The sequence below is a fragment of the Myodes glareolus genome, chromosome 11, assembly GCF_982192425.1.
Source record: "Myodes glareolus chromosome 11, mMyoGla1.1, whole genome shotgun sequence".
Taxonomy (NCBI): domain Eukaryota; kingdom Metazoa; phylum Chordata; class Mammalia; order Rodentia; family Cricetidae; genus Myodes; species Myodes glareolus.
The window spans coordinates 25,569,980-25,584,066 of record NC_142036.1 but is presented as its reverse complement, the minus strand read 5'-3'; the positions used below and the strand labels follow the sequence as shown (position 1 = coordinate 25,584,066).

Genomic DNA, 14,087 nt, shown 5'->3' with positions numbered 1-14,087 from the left:
CAGAGTCCAGACATGGGGCTGGCAGAGCATTTGGAAATTTAGGAGGGGAAACCCAGGAACAGGGGAGCAGTAAGAATGGGGAGCTCTAAAATTCACATAGTAAACACATCTAAATCCTGCTGCCACACCAGAGTAGAGAACACTCCCAGAACAGCTTGAAAAGAAAAGTAATGGAAGCCAAAAAACCAGTAGGACATTAACCAGCAGAACAACAGGGGAGACAGTTTGCAGTTTTTCTTTTCTTCTTTAACCAAGGAAACAGATTGCTTAGACTAACAGTAACAATAGCATTTCTTAGAAGAACCAACCAGAATCCAGAGTTGCCACATGTTACCTACAATGTTCAGTTCTCAACCAAGACAATGACAGTAGGAAAACAAACAGGCAGTTGTAACTGATATAATGGGGACAAATACAGTCAGTTCACTCAGTTTGACAGACAATGGATTAAATGTCATTTTTACAAATCTGTGCATAGACTGAATGAAACTGTCCCAATAGCAACAAAAGGACAAAGAAGTAATCCAGCTAAAACAACAAGACCATAAAAGGCGATATGAGCTGCTTAAACGTAAAGGAGATTTCCAGAAACAGTCCAATGTGCTCAGGCAGAAAACTGAAGAGGCAGCAGCTGCCCACAAGTGCTTCAAGGAACCCCCCCAAAGGCAATAGGAAGCTTCGAAAGAAACTCAGACCCGCGGAATAGAAGGTACAGAAGCACGAGTGAAGAACTGGCTTAGAAAAGAAACTGAAGTTATGATCAGTACTGAGGAAGTCAAGCGCCATCTGAATGATCTTCGTGAAGAGCAAAAGATCCTAGCCTTCGATGTGGCTCAACTTAAAGAAAGCAAGAAACCTGGGGAGAACCCACCACCTAAGCTCCAGAGGAGCACATTGGCCAGTGATGAAGGCTGTGGTCAGGATTCAGAGCCAGAGGATGCTATCACAAAGCAGATTAACAGTCTAGAGTCTGAAATGGAACTCAGAAGTGCTCAGGTTGCTGACCTACAACAAAAGCTCCTGGATGCAGAAAGTGAAGACAGATCAAAATGACACTGGGAGACTATTGCTGCTACTCTGGAAGTCAAATGTGCACTAAAATATTTGGTTGAAGAGCTGGTCGCCTCCAGACTATGGGTCAGCAAGCTTGAAAGCAACTTGAAACAGAGCCAGGCCAGCTATTCTCAAATGCAGGGGATGCTGTTTGAGGAGAGGAATCATCTTGTTGTAGTAGAGACAGGGTTGAAAGCTGAGTTGCTCAAAGTGAAGCAAAAGCACCAGGAGAAGGTGCTCTACCTCCCCAGTCAGATGCAGCAAAGACAAACAGGGAGACACAGCATCCACTGGGGAAAGGAGCAGCAGCTGCTCAACACCTCGCAGTGTCAGGAGGAACAGTTTAGGAAAATGCAAGAAAGATGTGGAACACAGCATGGACACTGAGGATCTGAAGTATCATTCAGCGCATTCTACAAATGAGTCTGAAGATGGTGATGCTGAAGATGAGGAGTGGAAACCAAGGAAACTGGCTAAAGTGCCCAGGAAGACCATCCACAGGTGTTCCTGCAGGGGATGGTGCAGGAACAAACACTGTGGGTGCAGGAAACAAGGAGTGATCTGCAGTGGGGCCAGTGGTTGTGACCACACAAAGTTCCAGAACCATCAGCAAAAACAAGATGGCTTGGGTGCTATTGAGTGGAACCAGGATTTTGAAGGCTCCTTCAAGCTGGAGGATCCTACAGAGGTGGTTCCAGGACTGAGCTTCTTCAACTCCATCTGTGCCACTCCCAATACCAAGATCCAAAAAGAGACATGTGATATGGATCAGGTTCTGTTAAGGACGATGGCTCTTACAGTTTCCTTAGATGTGTCAGACATAAAACACAGAGCAACAGAATCCCAAGAAAATAAGACTACAGAGAAGAAGAAGAACCGAGTTCTGGCCAGCAATAGCACCTTCTTCTCTGGCTGCTCTCCTACCAAAGAGGAGACCCACTGAGGGTGCAGTCAGCTCAGCTCTTCTCCTCCTGTGCTCTGGCAGACACTGTCAAGGTACATCAAGGGAGAGTATTGTTTCCTAAGGACTTCCCTGGATTTTTGTTTTCTTGCTATTAAGAAAAGTGGACACAGTGTTACTGTAAGAAAGAGGGTCTTTGTTGAGTGTTGGCCCTAGAAATTGAAGCTAGCAGAAATATCAGATCTTCAGAAAGCAATAAAAATATTTAATTGCTTAAAAAAATCATAGGAAGGATTTCTCTCTGTAGTCCAGGCTGGCCTTAAACTTATAGCAATCCTCATGTCTCTACCTACTGAGTGCTGGAATTATAGACATATGCCATATGACTGGCTAATGTGTTTTATCATCATCACCAACATAATTATCACCACAATCATCATTATTATTTTATTTTTAGTGTATTCTAAGCACTTGAGAAATACATGACTTCTTAATTAACAACTTATACTATATTTGCAGGCAGATTTTTCTTACCCACCTGCCAATTCAAATAACTACATTGAGACCTCTTATTAATTATGAAAGCTCAGTCTATAGTTTAGGCTTGTTTCTAGCTAGTTTTTATAATTTAAATTAACCCATATCTTTTCATATATGTGCTTTATGTCGTTCAGTTACCTTTACTTTGTAAAGTCCATGCTGCTTGTTCTGTGTATCTCCATGAAACTCTGCCCTCCTTTCCAGCATTCTCTCTGCCCCAGTAATCCTACCTAGATATTGGCCATTTAGCTTTTTATTAAACCATTCATAGTGCCATATATACATACTGCATGAGGGAATACACAGCATGTATTGTTGGATTTAAAACATTTGTAGAGAAACATTACAGTTGTCCGATTTTCTGTCCTGCCCTGTTCCTGCAACCATTAAAGTCCCAAAGAAATCACACAGAGGTCTGCATTACTTATAAACTGATTGGCCCATTAGCTCAGGTTTCTTATTAACTCTTATAACTTACTTTAGCATAATATTCTAGTGTATGCTAGCCACATGACTTGGTACCTTTTTTCAGCGAGACAGTCACATCTTGCTTCTTCTATGGCAGGCTCACAACTGCTGAAAGAGCTTCCTTCTTCCCAGAATACTCCTGTTCTCATTCAGCCACCTCTACTTCCTGTCTGGTTGTCCCGCCTATACTTCCTGCCTAGCTACTGGCCAATCAGCGTTTACTTAAAATATAATTGACAGAATACAATTGTCCATACCACTTCCCCCTCTTTTTTTAAATAAAGGAAAATATCCATAGTCCAATTTTTCTGAATGTGGACATAGTTTTCCAGGCTACTTCCTGCTGGTTGAGGGTGCTGATAATCTTATGGAGACCTAAAGAAAATTTAGAATTATGATCAAGTCCTGACTGGGACTATCCTGTGAGGCTTGATCATTTCAGGCAGCATCTTGAATCTGTTCTGGATGTAGAACTCTGACATCTGGGCCATCTGTTCCTACTGTAGATTTTTCAGGTAGTCTTCCTTGATCAAACCTGAATTTTCTTAACTCTGAATGAATCCACAGCTTCTCTTTTCCTGTGGAAACAAAAGCAAATCCTCTTCTCCAAAGTAACATACCTTCTGGCTTCAATTTTAAATTCAAGGTATTTTCAAAATACCTATCTTGGATTAATTAGCAGAATTTATAAACAAATATTTTTTAGCAGCTGTTGCTCCTTCCTCAGCCTTCAAACAATTCAAAGAGAACATAATAACATACAGTATCCAAACTCTCTGTGTATTTTCATATTTATGTGGCTTTATTTCAACATCTATTTCTTTTATATTTATTTTTAACTTTTAGATTTTTGAAATAGAATTTCTCTGTGTATCTTTTTCCTGGAAATTACTCTGTAGACCAGACTGTCCTTGAACTCAGAGATCTGCCTGCCTTTGCCTTCCAAGTTCTGGGATTAAAGTTGTGTGCCACCACACCTTGAACTCACAGAGGTTTGCCTGCCTCTGTCTTCCAAGTGTTGAGATTAAAGGTGTGTGTCACCACACCCAATTATGCTTTTTTTTAAAAAAAAAAGACTTCAACCTTTTTCTTTTCTGTCCCAAGCCTGCATATCTTTTTAACACACTGTAAAACATTTAGAGGTTTTCTATGTCTTTGAGTCTCTCTTTACTGTATATCTCTCCTTTTCTGACCACATGAGACTTTAATTTGCTAAGCAATATGGCAAGGATTAAAGCTGTGGCTCTGGTGGCTGGATCCTGCCCATTCCATAGTTTTCTGAGATTCCAGCCTCATGGTGGAGGTACTGGCTGTAGCCATGTTTATTGCCACAGTTCTATGGTGTTTCAAGGTCCCTGCCAGCAAGCAAGCTGCAGCAGTCTGCTCACAAACCACAGTCAAATGTTCTGTAGCTGGACCCCCTGCCAGAAAGAGTCAGAGTTTGTGCTGGCAGGACGGTCCAGAAAGCCAGCATTTTAAAACAGCACAGGTTTTTTTTCCTGCTACAGCTGAAAACCAAAAAGCATGCAGTCAGTTTTTCTTTCTTATTTTAAAGCATACTTATCTTTATAATCTTCTTCAATATTTAAATTATAAGACAGGCAAGATAACACTATTGAAACTTTTCCAAGTTGAAATTTTACTCTAAATTTCTCAGTTTTCCGAAATATTCACAGTTAGCTTTAGGGGTACATATACATGAGCATGTAGGAGTATACAAACAAATACATATTGATATTGAGATGCAGATTAAGAACGCATGACTATTTAACACAAACCCTCATATTCTCATTATTAGTGAGAGTGAATATCTAATAATATCTAATGAATATCAACCAAAGAATATTTTATTTGCTGTTAAGACTGCCCTTCAAGAGTCTGTACTGCATGACTCTTGCACAATATTTTCTTTACTTTAAAATTCCTTTTATACTGATTTATTATTTAAAATTTACTACGTGCATATAAGTGTTCTTGTTCCATGAGGCATGTGTAGGGATTGATTTCCCAGGGAGCAAACTCAGGTCATCATACTAAATGCTACCCACTGAGCAATATTTTTTTAATTAATTAATTTATATATTAAAAAATTCCACCTCCTCCCCACCTCCCTTTTCCCTCCCTCCCCTTCCCCACCTTCTCCTCCCTCTCTAGTCTTAAGAGCAGTCAGGGTTCCCTGCCCCGTGGGAAGTCCAAGGTCCTCCCCCTCCATACAGTCTATAAAGGTGAGCATCCAAACAAAACAGGCTTCCCCAAAGTCAGTCCATGCAGTAGAATAAAAACCCAGTGCCATTGTCTTTGGCTTCTCAGTCAGCCTCCATTGCCAGCCACGTTCAGAGTGTCCATTTTGATCACATGCTCCATCACTCCCAGTCCAGCTGGCCTTGGTAAGCTCCCACTAGATCAGTCCCACCATCTCAGTGGGTGGACGTACCCTTCGTGATCCTGACTTCATTCATGTTCTCCTTCCTTCTGCTCCTCTTTTGGACCTTGGGAGCTAAGTCCAGTGTTCCAATGTGGGTCTCTGTCTCTATCTCCATCCATCGCCAGATGAAGGTTCTATGGTGATATGCAGGATATTCATCAGTGTGGCTGTGGGACAAGGCCAGTTCAGGCACCCTCTCCTCTGCTGCCCACGAACAATCTGGGGACCTCTCCTTGGACCTGGGAACCCCTCTAGAGACAAGTCTCTTGCAAACTCTAAAATGGCTCCCTTAATTAAGATATTTATTTCCCTGCTCCCATATCCACCCTTCCTCCATCCCACCCATCCCATTCCCCCAAGCTTTCCCCAATCCTCCTCTTCTCCCTTCTCTCTACCCATCTCCTCTTACATCCACCCCCCACACACACCCCTCTGTGCACCCAAGTTTTGTCTGGAAATCTTGTCTACTTCCAATATCCAGGAGGATAACTACATGATTTTCTTTAGGTTCACCTTCTTATTTAGCTTCCCTAGGATCACGAATTATAGGCTTGAAGTCCTTTAATTATAGTTAGAATTCACTTATGAGTGAGTACATACCATATTCCTCTTTTTGGGGCTGGGTTACCTCACTCAGTAAAGCATTTTCTATTTCCATCCATTTGCATGCAAAATTCAAGATGTCATTGTTTTTTTACTGCTGAGTAAAACTCTAATGTGTATATGTTCCATACCTTCTTTAACCATTCTTCTATTGAGGGGCACCTACGTTGTTTCCAAGTTCTGTTTATTACAAATAGTGCTGCTATGAACATAGTTGAACAAATGCTTTTGTAGTATGATAGGGCATCTCTTGGGTATATTCCCAAGAGTGGAATTGCTGGGTCCTGAGGTAGGTTGACTCCCAGTTTCCTGAGAAACTGCCACACTGATTTCCAAAGTGGCTGCACAAGTTTGCATTCTGAACAACAATGGATGAGTGTTCCCCTCACTCCAAGTCTCTCCAGAAAAGGCTCTCATTGGTGTTTTTGAGTTTAGCTATTCTGACAGGTGTAAGATGGTATCTCAAAGTGGTTTTGATTTGCATTTCCCTGATCGCTAAGGAGGTTGAGCATGACCTTAAGTGCCTTTTGGTCATTCAAAGTTCTTCTGTTGAGAATTCTCTGTTTAGTTCAGCACCCCATTTTTTAATTGGGTTAATTAGAGTTTTAATGTCTAGTTTCTTGAGTTCTTTGTATATTTTGGAGATCAGACCTTTGTCTGATGAGGGGTTGGTGAAGATCTTCTCCCAATCAGTAGGTTGCCTTTTTGTCTTAATGACAGTGTTTTTTGCTTTACAGAAGCTTCTCAGTTTCAGGAGGTCCCACTTATTCATTGTTGCTCTTATTGTCTGTGCTACTAGGGTTCTACCTAGGAAGTGCTCTCCTGTGCCCATGTCTTGTAGACTACTTCCCACTTTCTCTTCTATCAGATTCAATGTGGTCAGATTAATGTTGAGGTCTTTAATCCATTTGGACTTGAGTTTTGTGCATGGTGATAGATATGGATCTATTTTCATTCTTCTACAGGTTGACATCCAGTTATGCCAGCACCATTTGTTAAAGATGCTTTTTTTCTTCCATTGTATAGTTTTAGCTTCTTTGTCGAAAATCAGGTGTTCATAGGTTTGTGGATTAAGATCTGGGTCTTCGATTCAATTCCATTGGTCAACATCTCTGTTTCTGTGCCAATACCAAGCAGGTTTCATTACTGTAGCTCTGAAATAGAGTTTGAAGTCAGGGATGGTAATGCCTCCAGAAGTACTTTTATTTTATAGGATTGTTTTGGCTATCCTGGGTTTTTTGTTTTGCCATAAACAGAACTTGATTATTGTTCTCTCAAGGTCTGTGAAGAATTTTGTTGGGATTTTGATGGGGATTGCATTGAATCTATAGATTGCTTTTGGTAGAATTGCCATTTTTACTGTGTTGATCCTCCCAATCCAAGAGCATGGGAGATTGTTCTATTTTCTGGTATCCTCTTCAATTTCTTTCTTCAAAACCTTAAAGTTCTTGTCAAATAGATGTTTCACTTCCTTGGTTAGAGTTACCCCAAGATATTTTATGCTATTTGTGGCTATCGTGAAAGGTGATGTTTCTCTGATTTCCATCTCTGTATCTTTGTTCTTTGTGTTTAAGAGGGCAACTGATTTTTTGGAATTGATCTTATATCCCACCACAGTACTAAAGGTGTTGATCAACTGTAGGAGTTCTTGGGTAGAGTTTTTGGGGTCATTTATGTACACTATCATATCATCTGCAAATAATGAAAGTTTGACTTCTTCCTTTCCAATTCAAATCCCCTTGATCACTTTATGTTGTCTTATTGCTATTGCTAGAACTTCAAGCACTGTATTGAAGATGTATGGAGAGAGTGGACAGCCTTGTCTTGTTCTGGATTTTAGTGGGATGGCTTTGAGTTTCTCTCCATTTAATTTAATGTTAGCTGTCGGCTTGCTATATATTGCCTTTATTATATTTAGGAATGAACCTTGTATCCCTAATCTCTCCAACACCTTTATCATAAAGGGGTGTTGAATTTTGTCAAATGCTTTTTCAGGATCTAATGAAATGATCATATGTCTTTTCCTCAGTTTATTTATATGATGGATTATGTTGATAGATTTTTCGTATGTTGAACCAGCCTTGCCTCTCTGGGATGAAGCCTACTTGATCATAATGGAAAAATTTTTTGGGTGTGTTCTTGAATTCTGTTTGTGAGTATTTTATTGAGAATTTTTGCATTGGTGTTCATGAGTGAGATTGGTCTGTAATTCTCTTTCTTGGTTAAGACTTTGTGTGGTTTGGGTATCAGGGTGACTATAGCTTCATAAACGGAGTTAGGCAATGACTCTTCTGTTTCTATTTTGTGAAACACATTAAGGAGTATAGGTATTAACTCTACTTGGAAGATCTAATAGAATTCTGCATGGAAACCATCTGGGTCAGGGCTTTTTTTGGTAGGCAGGTTTCTGATGACAGCTTCTATTTCCTCGCGACTTACAGGTCTATTTAAACTGCTCACCTGGTCACCATTTCTTCCACATTTTCCAATTTTGTGGCATACAGGCTTTTGTAGTAAGATCTAATGATTCTCTGAATTTCCTCTGTGTCTGTGGTTATGTCCCCCTTTTCATTTCTGATCTTGTTAATTTGCGTGTTCTCTCTCTGCCGTTTGATTAGTTTGGATAGGGGTTTATCAATCTTGTTGATTTTCTCCAGGAACCAGCTTTTTGTTTCATTGATTCTTTAGATTGTTTTCTGTGTTTCAATTTTGTTGATTCAGTTTGATTATTTCCAGTCTTTTACTCCTCCTGGTTGAGTCTGCTTCTTTTTTTTCTAGAGCTTTCAGGTGTGCTGTTAAGTCTCTAAAGTGTGCTTTCTCTGTTTTCTTTATGTGGGCATTTAGTGCTATGAACTTTCCTCTTAGCACTGCTTTCATAGTATCCCATAGGTTTGGGTATGTTGTGTCTTTATTTTTGTTGAATTCAAGGAAGACTTTAATTTCTCTCTTTATTACTTCCTTGACCCAGGGATGGTTCAGTAGTTGACTGTTCAGTTTCCATGAGCTTGTAGGCTTTCTGGGGTTAAAATTGTTGTTGAATTTTAACTTTATTCCATGGTGATCTGATAGTACACAGGTGATTACTACAATTTCTTTACATCTATGGATGTTTATTTTATTACCAAGTATGTGATATATTTTTGAGAAGGTTCTATGAGATTCTGAGAAGAATGTATATTCTTTTCTTTTTGGGTGGAATATTCTATAGATGTCTGTTAGGTCCACTTGGTTCATTACATCTGTTAGTTCTCTTATTTCTCTGTTAAGTTTCTGTCTGGTTGACCTGTCCATTGGTGAGAGAGGAGTGTTGAAATCACCCACTATTAGAGTGTGGGGTTTGATGTATGGCCTGAGTTCTAGTAATGTATCTTTTACATATGTGGGTGCTTTTATATTAGGTACGTAGATATTCAGGATTAAGACTTCCTCCTGATGAATTGTTCCTGATATGAGTATAAAGTGTCCATCTCCGTCTCTTCTGATTGATTTTAGTTTGAAATCTATTTTGTTAAATATTAGTATAGCCACACCTGCTTGTTTCTTTGGTTTATTTGATTGGAAAACCTTTTCCCAACCCTTTACTCTGAGGTAGTGTCTATCTTTGTGTTTGAGGTGTGTTTCTTGTAGGCAGCAGAATGTTGGATCCTGATTACATATCCATTCTCTTAACCTGTGCCCTTTTATAGGTGAGTTGAGTCCATTGATATTAAGCGATATTAATGACCAGTGGTTATTGACTCCAGTTATTTTTCCTGGTGCTATTGTTTGTGTGTTTCCCTTCTTTGAGTTGTGCTGGTGGAGGGTTGTCAGATGCTTGTGTTATTATGGGTGTTGTTGGCTTCCTTGGTTTGTGGCTTTCCTTCTTGTATTTTCTGTAGGGCTGGGTTTGTGGCTCCATATTGTTTAAATCTGTTTTTGTCCTGGAATATCTTGTTTTCTCCATTGATGGTAAATGCAAGCTTTGCTGGGTATAGTAGTCTGGGCTTGTATCCTTGGTCTCTTAGTTTCTGCAGCACATCTATCCAAGACCTGCTGGCTTTCGTGGTTTCCATTGAGAAGTCAGGTGTAATTCTGATAGGTTTCCCTTTATATGTTACTTGACCTTTTTCCCTTGCAGCTCTTAATATTTGTTCTTTATTCTGTATGTTTTGTGTTTTGATTATTATATGGTGAGGGGATTTTTTTTTGATCAAGTCTATTTAGTGTTCTGTATGCTTCTTGTACCTTCATAGGAATATCCTTCTTTAGATTGGGAAAGTTTTCTTCAATAATTTTGGTGAATATATTTTCTGAGCCTTTGAGCTGTAAATCTTCTCCTTCTTCTACACCTATTATTCTTATGTTTGGCCTTTTCACGGTGTCCCAGAGTTCCTGGATGTTTTGTGTTAAGAATTTGTTGGATTTGTTTTATTCTTTAATCAGTGAGTTTATTTCCTCTACAGTATCTTCAGTGAGTGTCTGAGATTCTTTCTTCTATCTCTTGTGTTCTGTTGGTAATACTTGTCTCTGCAGTTCCTATTCATTTACCCAGATTTTCCATATCTAGTCTTCCCTCGGTTTGTGTTTTCTTCATTACCTCTATTTCATTTTTCATGTCTTGAACTGTTTCCCTTACTTGTTTGATTGCTTTTTCTTGAATTTCTTAGGTATTTTTGAGAGATTTATTCATTTCATCTACTTTTTTGTTTGTTATCTCCATTTCTTTACAACATGTTTTCACCTCCTATTTAAGTTCCTCTATTATTTTCATATAGTTCTGCTTAGAGTCGATTTCTTCTATTTCTTCTGGGATAGGGTATTCAATTCTTCTAGTTTCGCGATCCCTGGATTCTGGTGATGTCATGTTGCCGTTCAGGTTGTTGGAGGAATTCTTGCATTGGCACCTGCCCATCTCTCCCTTCAAATGGAGCCAGGAGAGTCTTGGTGTCTTGGTTCAGTTTTTGCTGTGACTGACTCTCTGGGTGGATCTCTTCAGTGCAGGAGCAGGAACTGTTCCTGGCCCTCTAGATGAAACTCCTCAGCACCCTCTGGATGGAACTCCTCAGCACAGACATAGGGATAGCTGGTATTCCAAGGACACTGCAGACAAAAGGGCAAACATGGGGGCAGGGCAGGATCAAGTGGAACACAGAAGACCCTGCAGCAGGAGCTGGGGGGGGCGGGGAACTGTGCTCTCTTCCAGGACAGTCCACCTGGGATAGCACACACTCACCCCTCTGGATGGAACTCCTCAGCACTGAAATAAGGACAGCTGGTATTCCAAGGACACAGGAGACAAAAGGGCGACTGTGGGGGCAGGGCAGAATCGAGTGGAACACAGAAGACCCTGCAGCAGGAGCTGGGGGGGGCTGTGCTCTCTTCCGGGACAGTCTGCCCCAGATAGCACACACTCACCCCTTTGGATGGAACTCCTCAGCACAGACACAGGGATAACTGGTATTCCAAGGACACCGCAGACAAAAGGGCAAATGTGGGGGCAGGGCAAGGTCGAGTGGAACATAGAAGACCCTGTAGCAGAAGCTGATGGGGGTGGGGGGGACTGTGCTCTCTTCTCGGACAGTCTGCCCGGGATAGCACACACTCACTCCTCTGGGTGGAACTCCTCAGCCTGTAGTCAGCTTTTCATCAACACCATTTAAGTGTTTTGTGGTAGGGCCTCTTAAAAGAACTGTAAGGTTTTACAGCTAAAGCTGAGTCAGGAAACCTCTCTTAAATGAGAGCACTTGCCTCTAGCAAGCAGAGCCCACCCAAGAAAGTGCTGCTATCAATAAGCCATACATAACTCTATTATTTTATGTCTAGAATTACTTTCTCATCTCTTTCAGGCTTTATGTGGATGCAGTTGTCCACATGTTGGGCACCATTTGTTGTCTGAGTTTCTGTCCTGCCTGGTTCCAGCAACCGTTAAGTTCCAAAGAAATCACACAGAGGTCTACATTACTTATAAACTGATTTGCCCATTAGCTCAGGTTTCTTATTAACTCTTATAACTTACTTTAGCCCATTATTCTTGTCCATGCTAGCCACATGACTTGGTACCTTTTTTTCAGCAAGGCAGTCACATCCTGCTTCTTCTGTGGTTGACTCACAACTGCTGAAATAGCTTCCTTCTTCCCAAAATATTCCTGTTCTCATTGAGTCACCTCTAGTTCCTGTCTAGTTGTCCCACCTATACTCCCTACCTGGCTACTGACCAATCAGCATTTACTTAAAATATAATTGACAGAATACAATTGTCCTTTACCACATTACTGAATTTACAACATGTAAAAGGACATCCAATAAAAGAGAGCATGCTTCTTCTCAATAACCTGCCACAGTATAAAACAAAGCATAATTACCAGAGATAAGTTGAAGCGGAAGTTGTCATGGTATGTACTGTTCATGATTTTCAGGTTGGGAACCAGGCCTCCTGCTGTAAATACACCCAAAATTTTCCTTGAAGTATCTGTGCTTTTACTTCAGAAGAAACAGTGGACTTTCTTTAGGAAAGAAAGAAATATAACAAGAAATAAAAATTTAATATGGAGAAGCATATAACATTAATTTACTAGTAAGGATAAGTTTGTGAAAAACCACTGCTGATAAAATTCTGTCTTTAATGATTGCCATCTCCAGGGAGGAAAACCTATTTTTAGGAGCATGTCCTCATTAGCATCCTAAGGTTTTAATCCATCCTTGTGAAAGTGTTCTAGTCATAAAATTGTAAGTTTATAGTTTTCATGAATATAGAATGAAAACCAACTAGTCTCACATGTAAAAAATATGATTTATTAAAACTTATGTTGTGACTAAATTAAAAAGGATTTAAATTTAAATTATTGTCCACTTCCCAGTCTTAAAAGAGATGTGGGGAGCAGGCAGAGATGGACGTACACTTGATATGAGTTGTTTGTCCTGGTCAGGGAGAAGAAATGACAAAGATATTACACAAAGTGGACAGACACGCACGCACGCGCACACACACATACATGCACATGCCCAAGTTGGCAGAGGGGGACACACAACCATGCCTGCTTAGGGCCATTTGCCCCTAGGCAGGGAGAAATAACTATGCACCCACCCAGGGCCTTGCTGTACCAGGTAGTCAAACACCATTATGGTAAGCAAATACATGGTGAGATATGGGAGAGAGATGGATTGAGTGGTTCCTGTCTTGGGAGAGAGACAGATCTGAAGAGACAAAGGTGATGAGGAACAGGCTACTGTGGGAGGCCTGTTTGCCACCCGGGGCCATGGTGATGTAGGTCATGGACTGCTGCCTAAGGCTACGTCTGGGTTCATGACCCTGAGTCTGTCAGTCTCTATTGATATCCATGACTGCAATTACCACCAAAAGTTCTGAGGATGCCCAAGATCTGGGACACCACCCCATATGGCCACATTGGTGTCCGAGCGCCATGTCACAGCAGGGGCCATCCCAATCTGTGTGGCCTGAGCTGCCAACTGGAGACATGGAGACAGGCCAGGGCTATGCTTGGGTTCATGGACCTACCGCAGCAAAGGTCTGTGTTAATGTCCACAGCACCAGTTACCATCAAAGGTCATGTGAATGCCCGGAGTCTGGGCCTCCATCTGGGGCCATTTTGTTTCCCGAGGGCCACCTTGCAGCCAGGTTCATGCAGATATGAGTGGTCTGTGCAGCCACCTGGGGCCATGGTGACATCCGGCCTGGGATACTGCTTAGTATCATAACTAGGTCCGTGGCCCTACCACAGTTAGGGTCTGTGTTGATGTTCATGGACCTAAGACAAACACTGAGATTTATCTCTTGGCTCTCCTACCAATTAAGAATACTCTGTCTGAGACTTGTGAGATGCTTAGAGGTTAGGAACACTTGTTCCTCATGCCAAGAACCTGAGTTCCATTCACAGCACACACATGGTTGTCCACAACAGTTTGGGACTACAGTTATGGGAATCGAACCCCCTCCTCTGACTTCTCTAAGCACTGGTCATGTACATGATACGCATGCATACGTGTAGTGAAACCAGGCATGCACAGAAAGTAAAATAAGTGAATCTTAACTGAAAAGAATACTTTGGGAGTTTGCTAAGTTTCAGGTTCTCTACCTTAAAAATGGGGAAACAGGCCTCC

General features: G+C 41.0%; 1 pseudogene; it reads left to right on the top strand.

Annotated features, from left to right (window-relative positions):
* The first annotated feature begins 402 nt into the window (after positions 1-402).
* On the top strand, positions 403-1,996 carry LOC148120465 (chromosome-associated kinesin KIF4A-like; annotated as a pseudogene).
* Positions 1,997-14,087: the final 12,091 nt, after the last annotated feature.